Genomic DNA, 27,633 nt, shown 5'->3' on the forward strand with positions numbered 1-27,633 from the left:
CGTCCATCCATGAATGGGAAAAGTATCGTTGCTTCTCTCTCCATCGTGTGTGTGTGTGTCGTCCATCTATATAAGCACGATGGCTTGCAACGCAGTTTTTCTCCATACACGTGGGCGTCACCGTCTTATCCAAAGGTCACGGAAGCTTCAAGATTCGTGCATGCACATTTTGCATCCACATCCTGAACATAGTACATCTTCCCACCTCTATAGCAACCAACATGTACACGGTCCACTTTGTCTGCCTCCCGTGACTTTCTCCTCCTTATCCTCTCATGCGCCGCCCTCTCCTCTCCTGCACCTCCTTCAAACTTCCTCCGTTTGCTGGCCGCTGGCTGTGACTGGACAGGAACCCGGCGTATGCCAGGCCGACTCACCGGAGCTAACCTTAAAGGTCGTCTCCTTTCTGATCCGTAGCCACCCCAGATGTTTTGGTTCACAGGATTCTTCTTAGATCTTCTTTTCAATTTTCCCTCCGTCCATGGCCGCCGCGCTCGAGCTCAACGTTTATACGAGCCTGCCTCATCACGTCCTCCGTAGGCTGCCGTGCGGATCCTCGTCGCCCCCATCTAGATCCGCTTGGATCGGTTCCCCTCCGGCCGGACGAGGAGCTCGCTGTTCATGGCCACTGTCGGCTACCTCCTTGGCCATGATCTGCCCATCCGAGGCATTTTTTTTGTTTGGATTCGAATACTATTGGATCTGAGATGTTTCTCTGAAATCTCGATTTTGTGAAGACATATGTATGGATTTTTATGTGATTCTTGTATTAACTTCTGCAAATCTCCATATATGTACGGATCTGGTCATGAGATTAGTTTCAGATTTATTTCCAATTCCTATTCATGGTTGATTTGATCTGGTCCTGGATGGGATTTGCTCCAAATTTGTTCACCATTTGTCTATTTTTTTTTGCCTTTACCAGATGCTAATGATGCGTGTAAGTAGTATGATGATGGAAACGAAGTGGAATTCCGTGTATTTTTACCCTGTCCAGATTTTGTTCTTTGTTATGTTCTAAACAAATTTGTACCACTAGGTGATTTGTTTCGTGATTGGTGGTCTGAATAATACTGTATTTGTAAAAGAATGTAGCCTAATGAGAAACAGAAGGACATGAATTTATCCTAAATTTCGGAACATAATGCCATTGATTTAGGTGTTCACCATTAATTGCCCACCATAATTTAATTTTATCCTGGATCTGTAGATGGTGTGCAGGGCATGCAGGCTAGATATAGAAGGACTGGTCGATTAAAATTAGATCTAAAGTAGGGTGTTTTCTTGCAATATACCAGACTGCCTGTACGAATCTCAAAGCTGGATTGGATGTCCAGGATAAGCCCGTGACCCCCACGTATATGTAGAGAGTGATTTCCGGATGGCTTGTGCCATGACTCCTGTCTGTCCCTGCCCCCCTCCCATGTAAGCTCGTCCCGGACAAGAAGCAACTCGCACATATATTCCACCGAGTTCATCGTCGAGGAGCAGACGGCCGGTAGTACGTATATATAGAGAGTACGGAGGCGGCGAGCGGACATGGTGAAGTTCTCGCGGGAGTACGAGGCCAGCATCATCCCGGAGTGGAAGCGCGCCTTCGTCGACTACAAGTGCCTCAATGTGGTGACCCGGCATACCACTGCATGGTGTAGTATGCAAGTCTGATATAACACCAATGAAACACAGTTCCACGGGTATCATATCGCTCAGAGTGGTACAACAGAAACATATGCGGGTCCAAGGCATGTCTATAGAATTACAACATCGACTCTATTACATAAGATCAGCACAGCCTCCTACTTTACAATGAGGTAAATCTTCAAATAAACTCCAGAAGAACGACTCGTAGTCTAATCCTATCACGAACTCTATTTGTAGAGTATTTGACTAGCTATAGGGGCTGTGAATAGATTCTAGCTAAATAGGAGTTAGGTTTAGGAAGCTAGTTCCCTTCTATGACTAAACTAGGTTTTCTCCTTGTTGGATGTGGTATCTGACTCCTCTGACACGGTCCTGTCTCTTGAAGTAGTTGTTGACTCCTCGGCCTTTGAGTTGCACTGTAGATCCTCCGTTGATGCCTCCATATCTAAGCAGGGGATTTAAGAGTGGGATGAGTACGAGCGTACTCAACAAGTTCATTATAGGAAAGAGGTGTTTAATGCACTAGCTACGGCATTAGACCAGAAAGTCTAATACCAATGCAAGTTTTCATAACCATTTCTTCAAAAGATTGCTTTTATTCAGAAGAACTATGTCCGTTAGCCTTCACCGGTTTACTAGAACTTCATGGAGCTCCTTTCCGGCCGCGTTCGCGAGTTCCATATCCCGGAACAGTGAGTGACAGTCACGGTTCTTTACACTCGCGAGAGGTGTGTTGCTTTACCCATAAGAGATCTTAACCTTGGTGCCAACCGAGTTGCGGTGCTCGTCCACACTTCCTTTGGTGTGAGGCCCGGTATAAGGTCTAGCCGGTCATGTTCCTCCGCTACCTCGAACACCCACCCTTTGTTGCATACCCCGACCCCGGGTCCTCGTCGGTCCTCTTATACCACTTAAGGATGGACCCCGACCACGACAACGGTTTGGGACTCGTTAACCAAACTCCTTCGTCGGTAGTCGCAACCCATCATAGACCGCAATACCGTGGGGACTTTAGGCTTCCCCGACCCACCGCTTGCACTTCGAGCGACAAGTGTCTACGGACTATGCCGTGGGGACTTAAGGCTTCCCAGCCCCACCGCTTGCCCCGACGGATACAAGTGTCTACGGTAAAGCGCATACGTTGATGAACGAGAGGTGGAAACACTTTTGACTACTCCGTCCCACTCCGGATCTTATGGTTAACACGGATATTACGGCACAAGAATCATCGGCGACATTTGTTGTTTAATCCTAGATGGATATAAGCCCGTGCAATGGAACCTCCACCATATCAACACAATCCATGGTTCCATTGCCCACCACATAGTCATATTCATAGTTATGAAAGTAGTGGTTTTGATTTTTGTGCAATAGTGATAACCATAATACTTTGCAAGTAATTTGATAAAAATACTCAAATGACATGAGCAAGTGATGAACTTGCCTTTCTTGGCTGCAAGATTATGCGGACAAGGTCTTCGATACGCAATAACTCCAAATTCTGAAATAGCATCATCGTCCGTAAGGACGATGTTTAAAAGATTGGCAAGGATGCAATAATGCATAAGTATGAGATGCAATTGCTCTAAGCGTGACCTAACCCCGATGATTTAGGATTAGTTAGTTGTGAAGATTTCTTTAGAGTGTGTTGCACTTTTAGAATGGTTCTCAAACAAGGTTCTTATTAGGGTTGGATTGTATTAGTATCATAAACAAGTGGTACAATGAATCATATACACATACAAGGAAATAGTAGTTGACATAATCTTAATACGCAAGAATCGGTTGTCGGTTTTAAGTCTTATAAGACATGACTAAATATTACTTATTATTTACTTCACAAATAATAACTTTTAAAGAACACTGATGCTTAATGAACAATAAGTATTCCAAATGGGGATATTAGTTTCTAGGGTTTACTACTCTTTTTTAGTTGGTTCACTAAGTAATTATTAGATGGGTCTTAAACAAGATGGGTTCAAAATCTTCTAGTAATGGAAAGTCCTAGGTTCCATATATTGTGGTTAAGGATATGTGATCAACAACTCTCAAGGTAAGTGGTTGATGTGATAAAGTTGACTTGTAAGTCAATGTGTTTAACTGGGTATATGATTTGGAAATGAATACTATTCAATCAATTTTAAAAACGTGAACTCTACTCATAAGCCAAGGCTATGGCTTAGATATGTGGTATATGGAACTTATCCAATAAGAGGACACTATTAGTAAGTGGTAACAACTTAGATGAGTTGGACTAGGGATGATTACTAATGGTTAATAGGTTTAGTATATCAAGCTTGTAATGGCACGGTATTGGATGATACAACTAACAAGGTATGACCCCTATTTAAGGTTTAATTCATAAAGTTGTTACATGTCATGCATAGTTAGCTAAACAATTGGATTTGGATCAAGGATGTGCAACTCATGTGGTTTATTTGTGGTTGGCCATATTTAGTTTTATATGTGAGTACAAGCTTAAAAAAATGTTTTTAGAATATATAGTCATAACACTTTATACCATGGTTAGGTTTAAAGAATTTATGTTTAGGTTTTTAGGAATTTCCTAAAGTATTAAATTGTTTAGAATTTATTTAACTACTTTAAGATAGAGAAAATATTTATCAAAATATAATTAAGTGCTCTAATATAATTTAGAATCATTTTACATTATATATCTTGTGAATTCTACATGATTTTTCTTAATTAAAATCACATCTTAAGTTTTATTTCCTAAACCGTGTTAAGTAATTGTGAAAACATATTTATAACATGCTTAAGGTTGGATTAATATTTTAAACAAGTACAAATTCAAATTATGCATATAATATATTTTTAGAGTTCAATCTACAATTTGTATTTTTATAATGTCCGTTTGATACCTCGGAGTTATTTTATATTCTCCAAATCATAATCAAACAATTACATAAGTTATCTATGCAATATTAGATTAGTAGGTAATTAATATAATGTGTGAATATTAAACACATAAGTGTATACATATTAGTACTAACTAGACACATGAGTGCATTTTGATAGGCTAGTTATATTTTGGCTAGAGCTAATGGGTTCGTTGATTCACTGGATTCAACTAGGCAATTAGCACACATTGAGAGGGTGGTCGATCGGGTTGGGTCAAACCCATACACGAACACAACACACGCGCATACTGAGCCGGACCGGCTCCACCACACACGCACGCGCACGACTCTCTCCGCCTCTTCTCTCAACACGCCCACGAGACTAGTTCGTTCCCCTCTCGCATTGACTCCCTCCTGGCGATGTGCCCGCCGCCGCTTCAATTCCGGCCGCCTCCGGCCCTCTCCACCGCCGGCGTGATGGGGCTTTGCTCCGCCATGCTGCTCTCTACCGCCTCCTCCCGGTCGATTTGATCCTCATGGTCTTACTCAGCCGCCCCCAACCGAGAGAACCCTAGTTGCTTCCCGGCGCCGCTCCGGCCGATGTTGGCCGCATCCGACGCCGCTGCCCGCTGGAGCTGTTCCACCACCAGCTCGCCCTTCTCCTCCACCAGCTCCACCCCACCGCGACGCCCCTAGCACTCGCAATCACCCCGTGGCCAACCCTAGCCCGCCACAATTCGGCTCGCCGCCGGCGTGATTCCGCGCTGCTGCGCTCCGGATGGTTCCTCCTCGGCGACCTTGACTTCCACCTCGAGCCGTAGCTCGACCTTGCTCGTGTCGGCCTACTCGATTCTATGGTGGTCCGATGGTGTGGTGTGGTGTTGCTGCTGCCCGCCGACCGTCGCACCATGGTGCGGTCGGCCGACCTCCGCTTCGACGACCTCGCAGCCTCCTCGACTACGGCTTCGCCTGCACGCCCACGGCAAAACCTAGTCCGCCGTTGGCTTGGTCGCCGCCGGCATGGTGCCCGCGCCGTCGCGTCTTCAGCTTCCTCCTCCTCGACGCCGGCGGAATTGTGCCGCGGGCTCAACCCCGGCATCGACTACATTATCTACTACCCCTACTGCGATGTGAGCTAATCCTCTCTCCACTACTCTGCCTATAGCATTATGTGCTGCAAGATTGCTGATCATCGCTAGCTGTGGTATCTCACTTTGTATGATTTAATCATCCCGGACATGTGTGCTTTCAGTCATATTATTAGTAATGAAACCGAAGATTAACTTCGCTCTTCGGTTAATTTCAATCTTGAGCTATTGAACATGCTCAAATATGAATTCAAGTCTGTTGGCTTAAAAGTCTCGTTTTATGATACGTTGGTTGTATGCATTACTTGGTTATTAACCACTTGTGGTTTGGACGTGAATTTGTAGGCATGCTAGTGTGGCCTAGTTGCTCGGATCTAGATGATCCATGTGTATGTGGTTGTGCAAAGTGAGTACCTTGCTAGTTTCGTGGACCTCGGTTTGCTTGTCGGCTTCATCGAGAGTCTCTCTCTTTCTACTATTCACTCGGTAAGAACGAAGTATGCTTGCTCTAGCCAATGATACATAAATTGAGGCACAGATTGAAATAAGCACGTATACTATGGTGCCCGAAATTCTCTATGATGAATCTTGCATAGCACCTACGTGCGGATCCGAGAGGAATCACTTCTCATGAAAACTGATGATTTATAGTTTGATCTTAGTCTATTTTATTGCTTGCAAATACTGCCCATGTGCTATCTTTTAAGATTTGATACTCTCTGTGGTGCCTCTTAAGAGTGTGCACAGGGATATTTCTTACTTAGCAAGATTAGTGTTGTGGGTAGTTTTGTAGGGTGATTTATTAGACTTGGATCATAACTATGATCAGATGATGTTAAAATCATCACAAACAATTCATGTTTGATAAGCTATTTGATCCGGATGATATGATGCCTTTTTGGGAATAGATCTTGTATGCTCTTATCCTGGATAGGATGTATACCCGATTCCATCTCCTGGATAAATTGATTATGGATCCGAAGTAATTCTTGTTCTTGTTGCTCTTCACCTCCTTGAGTTGAGCGTGCTCCTCCCGGCTCCTCGCTATGTCGCCACAATCATTTTTCTTGTTCTAGTTTGGGTTTGATGATGAGCTACTACTACTCGTTTTGTTCTCGGATAGATCTATACGGTTTTGGATGAAGAATAGTTGCTTTTCCCGGGTGTTCTTAGGTCTGGTCGATGGGTGTGAGAAGAATTGTTGTGCTTAGCAACTGTTTGGGTCCGCAAGTAACTTGCTTTTATATGGTGGCTCTGATGTTGCCCTTTGGTTGACAACACAACCATGCATGGACAGCACATCCATGCGGACTCGTGTGTGTGATGTGTGCTTGCTAGGCTCGTCAATGCCGGCCTCGGTTCGGCTCCCCTTGTGGATGAGCATGCCCGAGAAAAGATCTACCTCTATTTTAACCTTTAATCTTTGATCCATTGCCAGTCGGCAATACCATTTTACTTTGTTGTGCGGGTTTCCCAATTGATAAGAAAAGGATGATCAAGACTTAGTTTGGGCTTTTATTTTTCCTTTTTCGTAACATGTAATTATTTTTGTAATATTATTTTATTCATTTATAAAGACATTGTATTATTGTGTGAATATCAATAAAGAATTTTGTTTCCTTGTTGTATAATATCCTTATTCTTGAATTACTTGTCTTTATGAACCTTGTAATATTGGATGATGTAATTAAATGTTAAATACTTTATTTATTTTTGAGTTTTGTATTTTGTTTGATTAAACATGTTGTATGTTATATAATGGTCTAGAATTCAAATTCCAATTCCAATTTCAATTTGAATTCTTATCACTCATATTTAAATTGGATTCCAATTGTGTTCCCTTAAATCAAATAGTTCAACAAAGGTCATGTCGAAGTTTATTGCACTCACGTCGAGTACTAACTCAATTCCACCGACGTAAGAGAAACCTCGATCACCTTGATGGGTTTAAGCAAAGATCATAGTGAAGTTTATAGCGCTTAACTTGATGAGCTACTTCAATTCCACCAAGGTCAAGTGAAACTTCAGTTACTGTGACTGTTTTACTTTAAAGCGCGAAAATTCCCCGGATTTTCTATGCATGAATGCGATGCACACATCTATTTCCTCTATTTTTGTAACCCCAATACCTGGGATATTACAGTCTCTACCCCTTAAACTAAACTTCGTCCTCGAAGTTTGAACTCTCTCACGTTTCGGAATGTGGATCCGACTTGTGCAGACTACGACTTCTCTCGAACTCCGTGGTGATTTTACTGGATATAATTGAATATATCCCTTGTCCAGATTCTTCCTGGAATCCATTATGGTTTGTCTCTGAACATTAGTTTCTTACTCGAGTTCTATGATTTTTCTCTGGAATCTAATAGTATCTGCCTCTGAATCATGACTTCTTACTTCAATCCTTTCAGTTCTTCGAACTCTATAAACTTGTTTTCCTTCTTCATTTAAGAATCAATGATGGGACTTCTTCTGGTGCTGCTAGTCTTAACTGAAGACTGATTTGATAATACACTCCTAATTGATAAATAGGTCTTTGTTTTCCATTACTACCAAAAGTGCAATAATGGTACTTGGTAAGGTACTTACCATGGAGTGGTCTTAATGGTTTACTTCCCTAGGAATGGATTAGACTCATTTAGTCCATCCAATCATGGTTATAGTTGATACCTATATCTATTTTGGGTTATTTAGGTTCCATGAAAGGAATCATTCTATTAGTCTTTGATATTGGTATGTTCAATCTTCTTCATTCTTTGACCATCTTGGGCTTTATTGGTCTATGGTATTTCCTTCGTCCAACTTCATTATACTTAGCTTACTTGAGTTTCCGTACTCCTGAGTAACTTTTACTCACTTTCTCAAGTTATAGTCCACTTCTTACTTCCTCGAGGTATGAACCTCGGCTTCTGGTCTGACATCCTTCTGAAAGTAATGTTCAACAATCTTATGAAAAATAAGATCGAACTTCCTCTCAGTTCAGACCTTCTGCTTCTATCTAGCTTAAAGTATTGAGTTATTGTACATCCATCTCAATCTTTACTCTACCCCTTTGAGTTTTCTTATGGTCTTCAACTCCTTTTATTCCAACCATTGAATTGATGGTTAGAATATTGGTCTTGGTGTAGCTTATGGTTTATATTCTTCTAAGGTCTTGTGAAGAATCCTTGTGGTGTATCCACTCAATTGTGGACATCCAATGCGAATCCTTCGACTAAATGATTATAGGCTATTGTTATTTGGCTGGCAAAATTTTATTTATTTACAACTTCTTGGTACAATTAATACAATGATGGACTACTTGATACCAATTATGGCTATTTGTTATCTAAAACTGGATCTTATTATAGGTTCCGATCAATTGGACGAGACATCCTCTACTTTATCTCGCAGTATTGATATTATACCAATTGTGGTCTTCTCATACCAACTATGGTCTTCTTATAACTACTATGGTTTCATAGGTCATCTTCCTTCTGCCAGGGTTTATTTTGCAAGAGAACCACTAACTGACACTATGAATATAGTATCCGAAGTGATTTCCCATGCATTCCCTCTTCCATGATGACTAGGGATCTGCTTGAGCTTCACCATAATCATCATATTTCTCACCTTCATGCTTCTTATGTACTAAAGTACTCCTCTGTTGAGGTAAGCATGAGTTTCTGATTGTACTTCTTTCAGAGTATTGTGGTTACTTCCCACAACTTTACTTCATTTCTCCGATGAACCTTCATCTTGTCTTCGGAATCTTCCAGAATTCGTCGCTTCCTCACACGAATACTATTACCCTCTAGATCTATATCATCAAGTCAGAACTTGATATTGCAACATGCATTTGCATATCAAAGTTGAACTTCATGTATGGATCTAGTCAAACAATGAAAATCCAATAAAATCCAAGAAGATTCAGATTTGTGCTTATAATACACACCATCATAAGCCTGAATATAATAGTTGAGTAAGACATCTCTAAATATCAGGCTCTGATGTGTAGTATATAACACCACATAAGATGGGTTTATATCGTGATACTTAGCACGAATAGATGGGATTCTACTATTTGTCTCAACATTTACCTTAATTGCCCAATTGCAATGAGATAAACTTGACACAAAGTTGTCTAGGATAGTTAAGGTTAACCTAATTTTCTTTGGAAGTACTACTTAACTTTCATTTTATTGAGGACTATCTCACATGATATGTCTAGGTTCTTAAACACATAACTATGGAAATATAGCTCATATACTTCCATATGTTCTTACCATATAACTAGGTTCTGATGTACTTGACATAGTTCCCATGGTTTTGAAACACAAATCTTACTCTATTGTTTCGCGTCTAACTTCTTATCAAACTCCTCCTAAGTATTTATGATATTCTAGTCCATCACATAACGATTCTCAGGTGAATCATATATGATTAGCAACTCTACCATGTAAATAGACATATATTATTCCTATCACTCTTCCTTATTTCCCATGGTTGACTCATCATGGTCTATACTACTCATATCACTTGTTTGTATCACTTACTATCAGTTGTTTCACAAGTTTAGATAAATTTTACTTACCCTATTACTTGTCTGGGTCTACATCTTCTATTAGGATATCTTAATTATCTTCATCACTTGATATTACTTCTAGTGCAGGTCTGAGTAATTCTTATTTAAACCATAACATGTGTTGGTACACATCTTCCAATAGGATATCTTCCTTATGGTTGTATCCTCTCTTTGGACTACCATGTATTGTATACCAACTATGATCTACTCATCTATTGTTTTAAGGACTTAATGGTATACTACCATCTTGGGATTAACTAACTAACTTCTCTTAGTAAAGATAGATAATAAAGGTTGACTTAAGTGTGTCAGGATTATTCTCAAGTGAATATCCATCTCAAGTCATAAGAAGTATTTGGTTTAACTAAGACAACTTCCTATAGACACTACCAATCCTATAGGTCTCCTTTAAAGGGTTTTAATCCTAAGGTCAAAGCATTTGCTCTGATACCAACTCGTGGTGACCCGGCATACCACCGCATGGTGTAGTATGCAAGTCCGATATAACACCAATGAAACACAGTTCCACGGGTATCATATCGCTCAGAGTGGTACAACAGAAACATATGCGGGTCCAAGGCATGTCTATAGAATTACAACATCGACTCTATTACATAAGATCAGCACAGCCTCCTACTTTACAATGAGGTAAATCTTCAAATAAACTCCAGAAGAACGACTCGTAGTCTAATCCTATCACGAACTCTATTTGTAGAGTATTTGACTAGCTATAGGGGCTGTGAATAGATTCTAGCTAAATAGGAGTTAGGTTTAGGAAGCTAGTTCCCTTCTATGACTAAACTAGGTTTTCTCCTTGTTGGATGTGGTATCTGACTCCTCTGACACGGTCCTGTCTCTTGAAGTAGTTGTTGACTCCTCGGCCTTTGAGTTGCACTGTAGATCCTCCGTTGATGCCTCCATATCTAAGCAGGGGATTTAAGAGTGGGATGAGTACGAGCGTACTCAACAAGTTCATTATAGGAAAGAGGTGTTTAATGCACTAGCTACGGCATTAGACCAGAAAGTCTAATACCAATGCAAGTTTTCATAACCATTTCTTCAAAAGATTGCTTTTATTCAGAAGAACTATGTCCGTCAGCCTTCACCGGTTTACTAGAACTTCATGGAGCTCCTTTCCGGCCGCGTTCGTAGTTCCATATCCCGGAACAGGGAGTGACAGGTCACGGTTATTTACACTCGCAGAGGTGTGTTGCTTTACCCATAAGAGATCTTAACCTTGGTGCCAACCGAGTTGCGGTGCTCGTCCACACTTCCTTTGGTGTGAGGCCCGGTATAAGGTCTAGCCAATCATGTTCCTCCGCTACCTCGAACACCCACCCTTTGTTGCATACCCCGACCCTGGGTCCTCGTCGGTCCTCTTATACCACTTAAGGATGGACCCCGACCACGACAACAGTTTGGGACTCGTTAACCAAACTCCTTCGCCGGTAGCTGCAACCCATCATAGACCGCAATACCGTGGGGACTTTAGGCTTCCCCAGCCCACCGCTTGCACTTCGAGCGACAAGTGTCTACGGACTATGCCGTGGGGACTTAAGGCTTCCCCAGCCCACCGCTTGCCCCGACGGATACAAGTGTCTACGGTAAAGCGCATCCGTTGATGAACGAGAGGTGGAAACACTTTTGACTACTCCGTCCCACTCCGGATCTTATGGTTAACACGGATATTACGGCACAAGAATCACTGGCGACATTTGTTGTTTAATCCTAGATGGATATAAGCCCGTGCAATGGAACCTCCACCATATCAACACAATCCATGGTTCCATTGCCCACCACATAGTCATATTCATAGTTATGAAAGTAGTGGTTTTGATTTTTGTGCAATAGTGATAACCATAATACTTTGCAAGTAATTTGATAAAAATACTCAAATGACATGAGCAAGTGATGAACTTGCCTTTCTTGGCTGCAAGATTATGCATACAAGGTCTTCGATACGCAATAACTCCAAATTCTGAAATAGCATCATCGTCCGGTAAGGACGATGTTTAAAAGATTGGCAAGGATGCAATAATGCATAAGTATGAGATGCAATTGCTCTAAGCGTGACCTAACCCCGATGATTTAGGATTAGTGAGTTGTGAAGATTTCTTTAGAGTGTGTTGCACTTTTAGAATGGTTCTCAAACAAGGTTCTTATTAGGGTTGGATTGTATTAGTATCATAAACAAGTGGTACAATGAATCATATACACATACAAGGAAATAGTAGTTGACATAATCTTAATACGCAAGAATCAGTTGTCAGTTTTAAGTCTTATAAGACATGACTAAATATTACTTATTATTTACTTCACAAATAATAACTTTTAAAGAACCTGATGCTTAATGAACAATAAGTATTCCAAATGGGGATATTAGTTTCTAGGGTTTACTACTCTTTTTTAGTTGGTTCACTAAGTAATTATTAGATGGGTCTTAAACAAGATGGGTTCAAAATCTTCTAGTAATGGAAAGTCCTAGGTTCCATATATTGTGGTTAAGGATATGTGATCAACAACTCTCAAGGTAAGTGGTTGATGTGATAAGGTTGACTTGTAAGTCAATGTGTTTAACTGGGTATATGATTTGGAAATGAATACTATTCAATCAATTTTAAAAACGTGAACTCTACTCATAAGCCAAGGCTATGGCTTAGATATGTGGTATATGGAACTTATCCAATAAGAGGACACTATTAGTAAGTGGTAACAACTTAGATGAGTTGGACTAGGGATGATTACTAATGGTTAATAGGTTTAGTATATCAAGCTTGTAATGGCACGGTATTGGATGATACAACTAACAAGGTATGACCCCTATTTAAGGTTTAATTCATAAAGTTGTTACATGTCATGCATAGTTAGCTAAACAATTGGATTTGGATCAAGGATGTGCAACTCATGTGGTTTATTTGTGGTTGGCCATATTTAGTTTTATATGTGAGTACAAGCTTAAAAAAATGTTTTTAGAATATATAGTCATAACACTTTATACCATGGTTAGGTTTAAAGAATTTATGTTTAGGTTTTTAGGAATTTCCTAAAGTATTAAATTGTTTAGAATTTATTTAACTACTTTAAGATAGAGAAAATATTTATCAAAATATAATTAAGTGCTCTAATATAATTTAGAATCATTTTACATTATATATCTTGTGAATTCTACATGATTTTTCTTAATTAAAATCACATCTTAAGTTTTATTTCCTAAACCGTGTTAAGTAATTGTGAAAACATATTTATAACATGCTTAAGGTTGGATTAATATTTTAAACAAGTACAAATTCAAATTATGCATATAATATATTTTTAGAGTTCAATCTACAATTTGTATTTTTATAATGTCTGTTTGATACCTCAGAGTTATTTTATATTCTCCAAATCATAATCAAACAATTACATAAGTTATCTATGCAATATTAGATTAGTAGGTAATTAATATAATGTGTGAATATTAAACACATAAGTGTATACATATTAGTACTAACTAGACACATGAGTGCATTTTGATAGGCTAGTTATATTTTGGCTAGAGCTAATGGGTTCGTTGATTCACTGGGATTCAACTAGGCAATTAGCACACATTGAGAGGGTGGTCGATCGGGTTGGGTCAAACCCATACACGAACACAACACACGCGCATACTGAGCCGGACCGGCTCCACCACACACGCACGCGCACGACTCTCTCCGCCTCTTCTCTCAACACGCCCACGAGACTAGTTCGTTCCCCTCTCGCATTGACTCCCTCCCGGCGATGTGCCCGCCGCCGCTTCACTCCGGCCGCCTCCGGCCCTCTCCACCGCCGGCGTGATGGGGCTTTGCTCCGCCATGCTGCTCTCTACCGCCTCCTCCCGGTCGATTTGATCCTCATGGTCTTACTCAGCCGCCCCCAACCAGAGAACCCTAGTTGCTTCCCGGCGCCGCTCCGGCCGATGTTGGCCGCATCCGACGCCGCTGCCCGCTGGAGCTGTTCCACCACCAGCTCGCCCTTCTCCTCCACCAGCTCCACCCCACCGCGACGCCCCCTAGCACTCGCAATCACCCCGTGGCCAACCCTAGCCCGCCACAATTCGGCTCGCCGCCGGCGTGATTCCGCGCTGCTGCGCCTCCGGATGGTTCCTCCTCGGCGACCTTGACTTCCACCTCGAGCCGTAGCTCGACCTTGCTGTGTCGGCCTACTCGATTCTATGGTGGTCTGATGGTGTGGTGTGGTGTTGCTGCTGCCCGCTGACCGTCGCACCATGGTGCGGTCGGCCGACCTCTGCTTCGACGACCTCGCAGCCTCCCTCGACTACGGCTTCGCCTGCACGCCCACGGCAAAACCTAGTCCGCCGTTGGCTTGGTCGCCGCCGGCATGGTGCCCGCGCCGTCGCGTCTTCAGCTTCCTCCTCCTCGACGCCGGCGGAATTGTGCCGCGGGCTCAACCCCGGCATCGACTACATTATCTACTACCCCTACTGCGATGTGAGCTAATCCTCTCTCCACTACTCTGCCTATAGCATTATGTGCTGCAAGATTGCTGATTACTGCTAGCTGTGGTATCTCACTTTGTATGATTTAATCATCCCAGACATGTGTGCTTTCAGTCATATTATTAGTAATGAAACTGAAGATTAACTTCAGTCTTCAGTTAATTTCAATCTTGAGCTATTGAACATGCTCAAATATGAATTCAAGTCTGTTGGCTTAAAAGTCTGTTTTATGATACGTTGGTTGTATGCATTACTTGGTTATTAACCACTTGTGGTTTGGACGTGAATTTGTAGGCATGCTAGTGTGGCCTAGTTGCTGGATCTAGATGATCCATGTGTATGTGGTTGTGCAAAGTGAGTACCTTGCTAGTTTCGTGGACCTGGTTTGCTTGCTGGCTTCACTGAGAGTCTCTCTCTTTCTACTATTCACTGGTAAGAACAGAAGTATGCTTGCTCTAGCCAATGATACATAAATTGAGGCACAGATTGAAATAAGCACAGATACTATGGTGCCTGAAATTCTCTATGATGAATCTTGCATAGCACCTACGTGCAGATCTGAGAGGAATCACTTCTCATGAAAACTGATGATTTATAGTTTGATCTTAGTCTATTTTATTGCTTGCAAATACTGCCCATGTGCTATCTTTTAAGATTTGATACTCTCTGTGGTGCCTCTTAAGAGTGTGCACAGGGATATTTCTTACTTAGCAAGATTAGTGTTGTGGGTAGTTTTGTAGGGTGATTTATTAGACTTGGATCATAACTATGATCAGATGATGTTAAAATCATCACAAACAATTCATGTTTGATAAGCTATTTGATCTGGATGATATGATGCCTTTTTGGGAATAGATCTTGTATGCTCTTATCCTGGATAGGATGTATACCTGATTCCATCTCCTGGATAAATTGATTATGGATCTGAAGTAATTCTTGTTCTTGTTGCTCTTCACCTCCTTGAGTTGAGCGTGCTCCTCCTGGCTCCTGCTATGTCGCCACAATCATTTTTCTTGTTCTAGTTTGGGTTTGATGATGAGCTACTACTACTCTGTTTTGTTCTCAGATAGATCTATACGGTTTTGGATGAAGAATAGTTGCTTTTCCTGGGTGTTCTTAGGCTGGTCGATGGGTGTGAGAAGAATTGTTGTGCTTAGCAACTGTTTGGGTCTGCAAGTAACTTGCTTTTATATGGTGGCCTGATGTTGCCCTTTGGTTGACAACACAACCATGCGTGGACAGCACATCCATGCAGACCTGTGTGTGTGATGTGTGCTTGCTAGGCTGTCAATGCTGGCCTGGTTCGGCTCCCCTTGTGGATGAGCATGCCTGAGAAAAGATCTACCTCTATTTTAACCTTTAATCTTTGATCCATTGCCAGTCGGCAATACCATTTTACTTTGTTGTGCAGGTTTCCCAATTGATAAGAAAAGGATGATCAAGACTTAGTTTGGGCTTTTATTTTTCCTTTTTCAGAACATGTAATTATTTTTGTAATATTATTTTATTCATTTATAAAGACATTGTATTATTGTGTGAATATCAATAAAGAATTTTGTTTCCTTGTTGTATAATATCCTTATTCTTGAATTACTTGTCTTTATGAACCTTGTAATATTGGATGATGTAATTAAATGTTAAATACTTTATTTATTTTTGAGTTTTGTATTTTGTTTGATTAAACATGTTGTATGTTATATAATGGTCTAGAATTCAAATTCCAATTCCAATTTCAATTTGAATTCTTATCACTCATATTTAAATTGGATTCCAATTGTGTTCCCTTAAATCAAATAGTTCAACAAAGGTCATGTCGAAGTTTATTGCACTCACGTCGAGTACTAACTCAATTCCACCGACGTAAGAGAAACCTCGATCACCTTGATGGGTTTAACCAAAGATCATAGTGAAGTTTATAGCGCTTAACTTGATGAGCTACTTCAATTCCACCAAGGTCAAGTGAAACTTCAATTACTGTGACTGTTTTGCTTTGACTGTTTTACTTTAAAGCGCGAAAATTCCCCAGATTTTCTATGCATGAATGCGATGCACACATCTATTTCCTCTATTTTTGTAACCCCAATACCTGGGATATTACACTCAAGAAGCTCGTCAAGAAGATCAAGGTCGCGCGCCACGACGAGGATGAGACCTCCGACGCCGATGCGCTCGTCGCTGGTGCCGCCGCTGGCTTCTCCGTCCTCGACCCTGTACGCGCCCTCGCCGCATGGTTCGCGCCCCCCAAAGTACATGCTTCTCCGGTGCGTGCCTCTGTCCTTGTTTGGCAAGTTCATTCTCACTACGCGCGTGCACGGTGCTGAACTGCTGATGTGTGTTTCTGATCGACGTGCATTTCGGCAGGAGGACGAGGAGAGCTCGGATTCGTCGGGGGAGTTCGTGCGGCCCGCGGCCAGGCATGAGCGGGAGTTCCTGGAGAGGGCGAGGAGCTGGAGAAGGTGGACTGCTTCTACGAGACGCAGGAGGCGGAGCTGCTGGGCCGCGGCGAGGCGCTCATCGACCAGCTCCGCATCCTCGCCGACGTCAAGCGCATCCTCGCCGACCACGCCGCCTCCCGCCACGCCCAGAGCCTCCTGAACCGCGCCCGCTACGTGTCAGCGACGGCGCCGCTCCCGCCGGCGCTAAGCGGCTCCGGCAGGTTCCTGCCCTCGGTCTCGGGCCTCGCCTCGCCGCACTCCATGTCAGGTAGGTCTATGCACACACACGCACGCACGTGTCCGTTCGTTGGTTCGTTCGTGTCAACGGCTCGATCACCTCCTCCAGTCCAGCCAACCCAAACGTCACGTCCTTTATGCATGCACGCACGCACATACAAACACGTGACAAACTCCACCTTTGCAGACGGGAGCGTGGATGAGCTGCAGCAGACGCAGATGACGGAGGGCGCGGCGGTGGCCGACGAGGTGATGGCAGCGCTGGAGCGCAGCGGCGTCAGCTTCGTGGGCCTGCCGGGCAAGAAGGACGGTTCCAAGGGCAGAGGCGCCGGCGCGCTGCAGATGCCGTCGACGGTGCGGATCGACATCCCGGCGACCAACCCGGGGCGGGCGGCGCTCAAGGTGTGGGAGGAGCTGGTGAACGTGCTGCGCAAGGACCCCGCCGCCGCCTTCGTCTACCGCAGGAAAATCCAGCACGCCGAGAAGAACATCCGTGACGCCTTCATGGCGCTCCACCGCTAATAATGCTGGGTCTACGGACAATTTGTTACGGAAGATGTGTTACGGACATGCGTGGCGCGCATATGTTTCTCCTGGGCCGAGTACTTGGACCCACCATGATTTGTGCGTCCAATTGGCTGATGCCACGCTGCGTCCGTAAGTGTTTTCCGTAAATCTTTTCCGTATGTGTAGCATTGCCGCTCCACCGCGGCCTCGAGCTCCTCAAGAAGTTCAGGTACTATGTTAAAAAAAAAACAAAAAAGTTCAGGTACGCGCGCCATCGCCCTCGCGCGACGTCATGCGCCTGCCAGCTGACCTGGGCACCATGCACGACTGATTCTCAGTTATTCAGTTTTCATTTTCTTTTACTACCTGGTGTGGTTTGTCTGACTGCTTTTTCTGTTGCCGTTTGAATGGATGCAGCTCTCTGAATGTAAAGGCATTCACCAAGATTCTCAAGAAATTCGTCAAGGTACGTCATATAACACACTGCCCACTAGCAATCACATGTGCGCTTTACTCAATTGATGGACAGGAACCGAGTATAGTCTTAAACAATAATCTTAAATTTACACTTCTTGCTAGGAGAGTATATACTGGTCATCATGTAGTATCAACTGAGTATAACCAAATAACACACATCTAGTGAAGGTCCAGTCCTAGTGAACGGGCGGCAAGCAGATACAAACTTTGCAACAACGTAAACAATAGAAGAAAAACTAGCCCAGCTCTAAGAAAAAGGAATTAGTGATAGAATTGATTGACATACATGTTTAAACCGATGTGTTTCGCTATCGACAACTTGTAGAGGTTCATACCAGAAAACAAATAAAATCTAACTACCGCATCCCGATTGCCCAGATCTATCTAGGAATAATGTTGTAACGGAGATGGTTTCGGTGACATCGAAAGAGGTTAACGTTTCACTAGAACATGGATGATATAGTCGTACTTGTTGCCGACCTCAGGTCGTGTTCAATCCTCCTGGTACGACATCAAGTGTTGCAAGTGCAACACCTCGTAGTTTCACACACATACGATGCTCAACGACGCTCCCGTCTCCGTTCCAGCAGAGTGTGGAGGTAGATCTTCTGGATACAAATCCCAACAGAGCTCCCGCGTACTAGGTGGAGTAGCCTCCCTCCGTGCACAGTTCTTCGAAGAACTGCGTGTGGGGGAGAGAACTAGGGAGAGGGGGAGGAGAGGCGCCCAAAGGGGGCTCTCCCTTTTACCTCAAGGGGGGATTGTGTGCTCCTCCTCCCTCAACCCTCCACCTTATATAGGGGGGGCAGGGGTGGCTGGCCATCCCTAGAGAGGGGGGCGGCTGGGCCAAGATGGGTCCCACGCCCCAAAAACCTAAATCCTAGCCGCCCCGGCACATTGTCCATGTGGGGGGTCGGACGGCTCCCTATTAGGCTTCCTTTCGAAATGGGCCCATTAAAGGTGGGTTGCCTTTTATTATTTAATAGAATACTTAATTAATATATAATTTAATTCCTGAGGATCCGAGACACCTCTCGAACCACTCCGAACAACTTTGGATAATCTTGGAACCATTTTTAGTTATCTCTTCTCTATTCTACAGTGTTTCCAAAGAATCCAAAACTACCTTAATTAAATTTCGTTGAACCCTTAAGTGTGTTTCCCTACGGTTCGAGAACGAAACATACATGATCGAGACACAGCTCCGACCAATGATAACCATGATGATCCCCGTGTGTTCTACGAATATATGAAGTTGTTGAACCGCAAACGTCAAGTCCAATTGGCTTTGTTACTTCGATACTAGACTTGTTTGTGATGTGATCATCGGCATCATCATACCTAGTTGGATCTTGCTACCGACAAGACTATTCAACTTGTTCACGTGTGATTCCGTCCTCATGACCTAGTCATGTGTTACAACTTGGATGTAATCTCACCGAGTGGGCCGAGAGTATCTTCCGTCACGTGGATGAACAAATCTCATTCTTGATACATACGTCTCAACATATCCATTCAAAATACCCAACGCACACTTTTATGATTACCATGCTACTGTGTGACGGTTGATGTAGTCAAAGCAGCATCTGGTGATAGTGATTAGTATAATCCCATGGTTTAAGTATTAGGTACTACGCTTTCATACTTATCGCAATGATGAACTTTGTAACATAATCGTGTTGCAATACTTATATTGGAATGTCCATCATATCATTCACCCATGATATGATCCCATTGTCAAATGACGTATATGTCTATGACGGGAAACCTCAATCATCGAATGATCACAATGAGCTAGTTCGCACATATACTCACTAGGGACCATGGTTTACATACCACATGCGTACAAATGTTTCTGATTGATACAGTTATAGCATGACATAAAACTTACTATGAACTATTGATATAATAATAAATACTCTTTATTATTTGCCTCTAGGCACCATATCCAACACAACTAACAGTAACAGCTCTCAGGTGTCGGAGCAACAACGAGGAACGGACTTGTTTTCGGAGAAGATGAAGAGATCGTTGTTCAGCACATCCGACAAGGTATACCATCATCTTACAAGATTTTTTAACAGTTTCAGACTGAGTACAAACTTCAATGTAAGTACTGTGGAATCTTGAGCAGGTACTTCAGCTAGCGGATGAGGTGGAGTTCCTCTTCATGAAGCACTTCGCAGACAACGACAAGATGATGGCCATGAAGTACCTCAAGCCGAAGCTTCCCAGGAGCACCCACATGATCACCTTCCTCGTAGGCGCGTAGATTTCAGATACCAGATTCATCTATATATGTGTCATCTATGGTTTACGAATTCTAATTGTTGTTTTTCGTTTCGTGTTTTCAGGTTTGTTCACGGGCACATTTGTGAGTCTGTTCATCATATATGGTATTTTGGCCCATGTTTTTGGCATTTTTGCCTCTGCTGGAAATACTGCCTACATGGATGTAGTTTACAATGTTTTCAGGTAAGCTCAAGGGTGCTATATTACTGGCATGAGCTCAGTGTTTTTACTTATTTTATACTATCTGGATTTAATAGTTGATAATCAAGGGTGCAATTTTAGTTCAGACTGACACTAGTTCGTGCTTTCGCTCTTTTGTAGCATGTTTGCGCTCATCAGCCTGCATTGCTTCCTCTACGGATGCAACCTATTCATGTGGAAGAGGACCAGGATAAACCAAAATTTCATCTTTGATTTCACCCCAAACACCGCTCTCAAGCACCAAGATGCCTTCCTCATGTCTGCGTCGATAATATGCATGGCGGTTGCAGCGCTAGTGATCAACCTGTTCCTCAGAAACGCTGGTGCGTCCTACGCCAATGTTGTGCCTGGCGCACTCATAGTGGTAAGCAACACAACCATATATGGGACGGCAATACATAAGTCAGGTTGTGTTGGAACTGATGTCATTTCTCAAATACCATTTTAGTTGTCAATGGGACTTTTAGTATGTCCGTTTAACGTGTTCTATCGCTCGACGCGGTACTGCTTCATGCGCGTCATGCGGAACATCGTACTCTCTCCATTCTACAAGGTAAATTATACATACAATGTTTTATGACTTACACACACGCTGATATGAACATCTATTTGACATGCCTTCCTATTGATGAAGGTTCTGATGGCCGATTTCTTCATGGCTGATCAGTTAACTAGCCAGGTAATAATTAGACTTGCACAATTATCTTTAACTGGGAGTCTTAAAATGCAAGCACTTATGGGTTAAATGGTATCTGTTGCAGATTCCGTTATTAAGGCACATGGAGTTTGCAGCGTGCTACTTCATGGCGGGAAGATTTAGGTCTATCCCATCTGAGACGTGTACAGATAGCCAGCAATACAAGCACCTAGCCTATGTGATTTCCTTTCTCCCTTACTATTGGAGAGCTATGCAGGTATAAATCTACATATGAACAACAGAAAAATTTCTAGTTGTTAATCATTTTCACACTTAACATTGCGAACATGTTTTGAAGTGTTTAAGAAGGTACGTAGAAGAACACGACACAAATCAGCTTGCCAATGCCGGCAAGTACGTGTCAGCGATGGTTGCAGCTGCTGCCAGGTTCAAGTACACTGCTACACCAACGCCATTCTGGAAGTTGATGGTTATCATATCATCCTCAAGTGCCACTACTTACCAGCTCTACTGGGACTTCGTCAAGGACTGGGGCTTCTTCACCCCAAAATCCAAGAACCGATGGCTTCGAGATGAGCTAATCCTCGAGAATAAGTCTATCTACTATGTTTCAATGGTATTGTACTTTGTTAAACTAATTTATAGTACATCATCAATACAATTTAGGAGCACTTATTCCTTTACAATGCAGGTGCTAAATCTGGCACTTCGTCTACCCTGGACGGTAAGTGTAATGAAGATTCGTGTTAGTAATCAGGATACCTCTCCTTCGAATAACATGGATGTGGACCCTTCTCTCCCACCATCTTCCGCTTCTTCGTCGCATGGGAAGGGTGTTGCAGCTTGTCTTGGGGAGAACCATGCTACCATCTATGCTGTTACTCCTTTCAACCCGTTTCCGAAGACTCCCAAGGCGATTGAGATTGTTAGCAGGGCTCGTGTTGTTTCTCCCGGCTTGGTTGCGGCGCCTCGTCTGCCTATTGTTTCCGTTGTGGAGAGCTCTTCGCTGGTGCAGCCTCGCCCACCCGCAGCTGCTGTTCTTGATGTGGTTGCAAGGGAGGCTGCTCCTTTTACGCTTTCTACGCCTGGGCTGCAGCAGGCAATGGCCGACACTGTTGAGCCAAGTCGCTCGGAGGCAGCCTCCCCCTCTACGGCTGTGACACGGAGGGAAGACACCGCTGTCGGCGCGTCTCGCGACGTAGCGGGACCAGCTCCGGCTGGACGTGCTGCCGAGGCTCCCAGGGTGGCGGGTTCGACCTCGACTATCACCCCGCCACCGTGCGCTGGCCCATCTCTGCCCCGGGAGGCGGTCGAGCAGGCGGCGTCGAGCGCGACTTCTTCGGCGTCTCCAGGACTTCGGACCGGTATGGATGCTGCCCCTTCGACAGCCGTCCATGCTTCGTCCACCTTCGTCGGGCCGGTTCCTCCACCTTTCGTGGCAGCGTCTACTTCGACTGAGCTGTCACGTGAGGGTGTCGAGGTGCCGTTCTCCAGGGACGTTGGATGTTGCACTCCATCTCCTCCGCCAAAGGCTTCGGCTGCACCGCCACCACTCTCACGTCGGAGTGGTCGACATGCGGTGGCAGCTGATGGGTCTTCGGCGACAGACGAGGACACGCTCAAGAAGGCCATGCGTCGCAAAGCCATCCAAAATCTGGATGGAGCTGGTACGTCACCTTTAGCTAGATCATACCTCAATTTCTCCACTCCAGATGTTTATTCTAAACTATCTAGTGTAGGCGTGAAACTTGGTAATAACTTAGCTGAAATTAATCTTTCCACCAACGTCTTGAGGTACATGGAATTTGACAGACTCAAAGTCAGTCCTAAGCTTCATGATGTGGTTGATGATACTGATCTAGATGATGAGGAAGCGAATGCCACAATGGATGGTCAGCTTATCTCTAATCTAGTGGGTATTGTCTCGGAGGGAGATATGAATGAGGCGATGCTAGGTTCTTTGTATGAACTGCAAGCGTCTTGCCGTAAGTCAAAATCTTCATCCAATAAAAAACCCAAGAAGCGGGTAAAGGTTTCAAAATCTACAATTGTTGCTCAATGAATGGTATGTTTTTAAATAGCAGAGGTCTTGGAGACTTGGCTAAACATCTACATATCGCTCACTGTATACGAGATCACAATTTAGATTTTGTTGCTATTTCTGAAACTGGCAGACGTGATTTCTCTCAAAGTCTACTTAATCGTCTTTCTGGCGGTTTGGACTTTGAGTGGATATCTACTCCTCCCCGCGGTCGGTCGGGAGGTATTCTGGTAGGAGTAAGATCAGATACCATGGAAGTTCTAGCAAGTTCGAGTGGAGATTATCATATTAAGATCCATATTCGGAACAGAGCTAACAATTTCCATTGGAGTCTAGTTTCTATTTATGGGGCTGCTCAGGATGAATTTAAGGCCGACTTTCTGCGTGAGCTGGTAAACCTAGCAAAAGATAATCCACATCCAATTTTAATTGGGGAGACTTCAATTTGCTTAGGTTTCGCCACGAGAAAAGTAAAGGCCGGTTCGATGATCATTGGCCCTTCATTTTCAATGCTGTTATTGACAGCCTTGAATTGAAGGAAGTCGAGATGATTGGGAGACAATTCACATGGGCAAATAGTCTCCCTAACCCCACGTTTGAAAAACTTGATAGAGTTCTTATGGATGTTGAATGGGAATCTAAATTCCCTATGGTATCTGTAAGGGCTCTCGAGCGACTCGAACGTCTTTCTGATCATGCACCAATACTTTTAACCACTGAAGCATCCAGACCGCCAATTAACCACCGTTTCAAATTTGAATTGGGTTGGTTACAGCGGGAAGGCTTCCATGAGATGGTTAAAAATGTATGGAGCAGACCTGTACGAGCGTCCTCTCCCATAATAAGGTGGAACAAAAAGATGCGTTTGTTACGCAGTCACCTTACTGGATGGGCACGTCAGATAACAGGCATTCTTAAAAAAGAAAAGCTAAGGCTTTCAACCATTATTGATGGTTTAGAAGCTTTGGCTGAGATGAGGCCTCTTTCTACGCAAGAGATTGAACTCAAAAATCAATCAAATGCTGAGATTGCGAGATTACTCCGTGAGGAGGAAATCAAATGGTACCAAAGGTCTAAAAGCCAGTTCATCCTTGAAGGAGATTCGAATACAAGGTACTTCCATAGCATTGCCAATGGCAAGCATAGGAAGAAACGTATTCATAATCTTATTCAGGACGAAGGTATCATTGAAGGTCAGGAACATCTTAAGGCTTATATTACCAGTTATTATAAAGATCTGTTTGGAGCTCCAGAGGAAGGATCCTTCTCTTTGGATGAATCCCGAACGGATGATATACCCCAAGTGTCTATGGAGGAGAATAACCTTCTTACTGCTCAATACTCTGAAGAGGAGGTAAGAAGGGCCGTTTTCCAAATGGAACACAACAAAGCTCCAGGTCCGGATGGTTTCCCAGCTGAATTCTATCAAATCTTTTGGGACACCATTAAATCGGACCTTCTTGCTTTATTCAGTTGTCTTCACGACGGACAACTAGAGTTATTTCGTCTAAATTTTGGAGAGATAATTTTGTTACCGAAAGTTAATGAGGCAGAAAGGATACAACAATACAGACCCATATGCCTTCTTAATGTCAGTTTCAAAATCTTCACGAAAGTGGCCACTATTAGACTAAACTCAGTTGCGGATCATGTAGTTCGACCGTCTCAGACTGCTTTTATGCAAGGGAGAAACATCCTGGATGGGGTGGTCACTTTGCATGAAACGGTCCATGAATTACATACCAAAAAGTTGAATGGGGTTATTTTAAAGCTTGATTTTGAGAAAGCATATGACAAAGTGAAATGGTCTTTTCTCGACCAGACACTCCGCATGAAAGGCTTCTCTGTTGAATGGCGTGCTTTGATTAATTCCTTTGTGTCTGGGGGTAGTGTAGCCATCAAAGTCAATGACGATGTTGGCAAATACTTTCAAACACTAAAAGGTCTCAGACAAGGTGATCCCTTATCACCAATGCTATTTAATATAGTAGCTGATATGCTTGCTATTATGATTGAACGTGCTAAGATGGACGGCCTGATTGAAGGGGTAGTCCCACATCTTGTGGATGGGGGACTTTCTATTCTTCAGTACGCCGATGATACAATTCTTTTCATGGAACACGACCTTCTGAAAGCCACAAACCTGAAATTGATTATTTCGGCGTTTGAGCAATTATCAGGTCTAAAAATTAACTTCCATAAAAGTGAATTGTTTTGTTTCGGTGAGGCACAGAATGAAGTCCACGCTTACACCGAGTTGTTCGGTTGTGGGCAGGGCCAGTTTCCAATGAGGTATTTGGGTATTCCGGTTCATTTTCGGAGACTCACGATTGCCGAATGGAAATTAGTCGAGGAAAGACTTCAGAAACGTCTTAGCAGTTGGAAAGGCAAGTTATTATCCATTGGAGGAAGATTGATTCTTATTAATTCAGTACTAACGAATTTGGTACTGCATATGGTCTCTTTCTTCCTCTTGCCGAAAGGAGTCTTACAAAAACTGGACTACTACCGGTCAAGATTCTTTTGGCAAGGAGATAATGAGAAGAAGAAATATCGATTGACAAAATGGAGTGTTGTTTGCTGTCCTAAAGACCAAGGAGGGCTGGGTATTCATGACCTAGAGGTCAAGAATACTGCTCTCCTAGGTAAATGGTTGTTCAGGCTGCTTACGGAGGAAGGGACCTGGCAAACAATGCTTAAAAGGAAATATATTGGCACAAAAGCATTATCACAGGTTACTTGGAAACCAGGTGATTCTCATTTTTGGGCTGGACTAATGGCAACGAAGAATCATTTCTTCTGTCATGGTACATTTTCCATTAAGGATGGATCGGAAATTCGTTTCTGGGAGGATAGGTGGCTTGATGGCACACCCCTCCGAGAACAATATCCCGCTTTGTATTCTATAGTGCGTTACAAAAATGAGACCATCGCTAAGGTGATGGACAATTCTCCTCCAAATGTAACATTCCGTAGGGATTTGTTAGGACAGAGGTTGTTGGACTGGAACGCCTTACTTCAACGTTTGGCGAATGTTCATCTACAACCTGGTCATGACGAATTTCGTTGGAATCTACATGAAAATGGTAAATTTTCGGTAGCTTCCATGTACAATGCACTAATTCATCCAGATGTTCCAATCGATACACCTAATAACAATAAACTTTGGAAGTTGAAAATCCCTTTGCGGATAAAGGTATTTGGATGGTACCTCCGCAAAGGCGTTATTCTCACCAAAGATAATCTAGCTAAGCGGAATTGGCAAGGGAGTAAACAATGTGCTTTCTGTCACCAGGAGGAGACAATAAAGCACTTGTTTTTTAATTGCAGGTTCGCTAGGTCTATATGGTCAGTCATCCAGTTAGCTTCGAGCTTGTATCAGCCACATAGTGTTACCAATATCTTCGGGAATTGGCTAAATGGCATTGATCCTAGGTTTAAGAAGCATATTAGGGTGGGAGCGATTGCCATTATTTGGTCGCTTTGGCTATGTAGAAATGATAAATTGTTTAATGGTACTAATTCTTCTCTGTTGCAGGTTATATACCGGTGTACCAACACCCTCCGCTTATGGTCGTCGCTCCAGCGTGTGGAGCACCGAGACCTATTTACGGAGGTCTGTTCACGGTTGGAAGCTACGGCGAGGGATACTTTCTCCCTACATGGATGGCAGCATAATCTAAGGATCGAAGCTCCTCCAGTTTAGGCGTCTTTACATTTTATCAATATGATATGTAATCTCGCCTTTTTTTGTGTCAAGACTAAACAACGGCTGTGTGCATCTAAGATATGCAGAGGCCGGGTGTAATGGCTTAAAACTCTTAAGTAATAAAGTGCCCCTTATCGAAAAAAAAAGTAAGAACCAGACTCGTCTACTGGATTTCTCCCTTGCTTCACTAGAAATAATTCGGCGAGGACACTGGAACTTCTACAGGTATTTGAAACTAGTATAGAGATGGAATCATTCTCTTCAGTTTAGTTTTCTACCTGGTTTAAAAAGTTCAGTGTTTTAGTTATAACTTGGGCACATCGCTGACCGCAGGCTGGAGAATGAACACTTGAACAATGTTGGCAAATTCAGAGCGGTGAAGACTGTCCCATTACCATTTCGTGAGCTTGAAACTGACTGAAAAGAAACAGAGTCCAATATCAAG

The 27,633-nt window shown here is 43.0% G+C and overlaps 1 pseudogene; it reads left to right on the forward strand.

Annotated features, from left to right (window-relative positions):
• Nucleotides 1-1,539: 1,539 nt before the first annotated feature.
• LOC124693448 lies at nucleotides 1,540-27,621 on the forward strand (annotated as a pseudogene).
• Nucleotides 27,622-27,633: the final 12 nt, after the last annotated feature.

The sequence above is a fragment of the Lolium rigidum genome, chromosome 2, assembly GCF_022539505.1.
Source record: "Lolium rigidum isolate FL_2022 chromosome 2, APGP_CSIRO_Lrig_0.1, whole genome shotgun sequence".
Classification (NCBI taxonomy): domain Eukaryota; kingdom Viridiplantae; phylum Streptophyta; class Magnoliopsida; order Poales; family Poaceae; genus Lolium; species Lolium rigidum.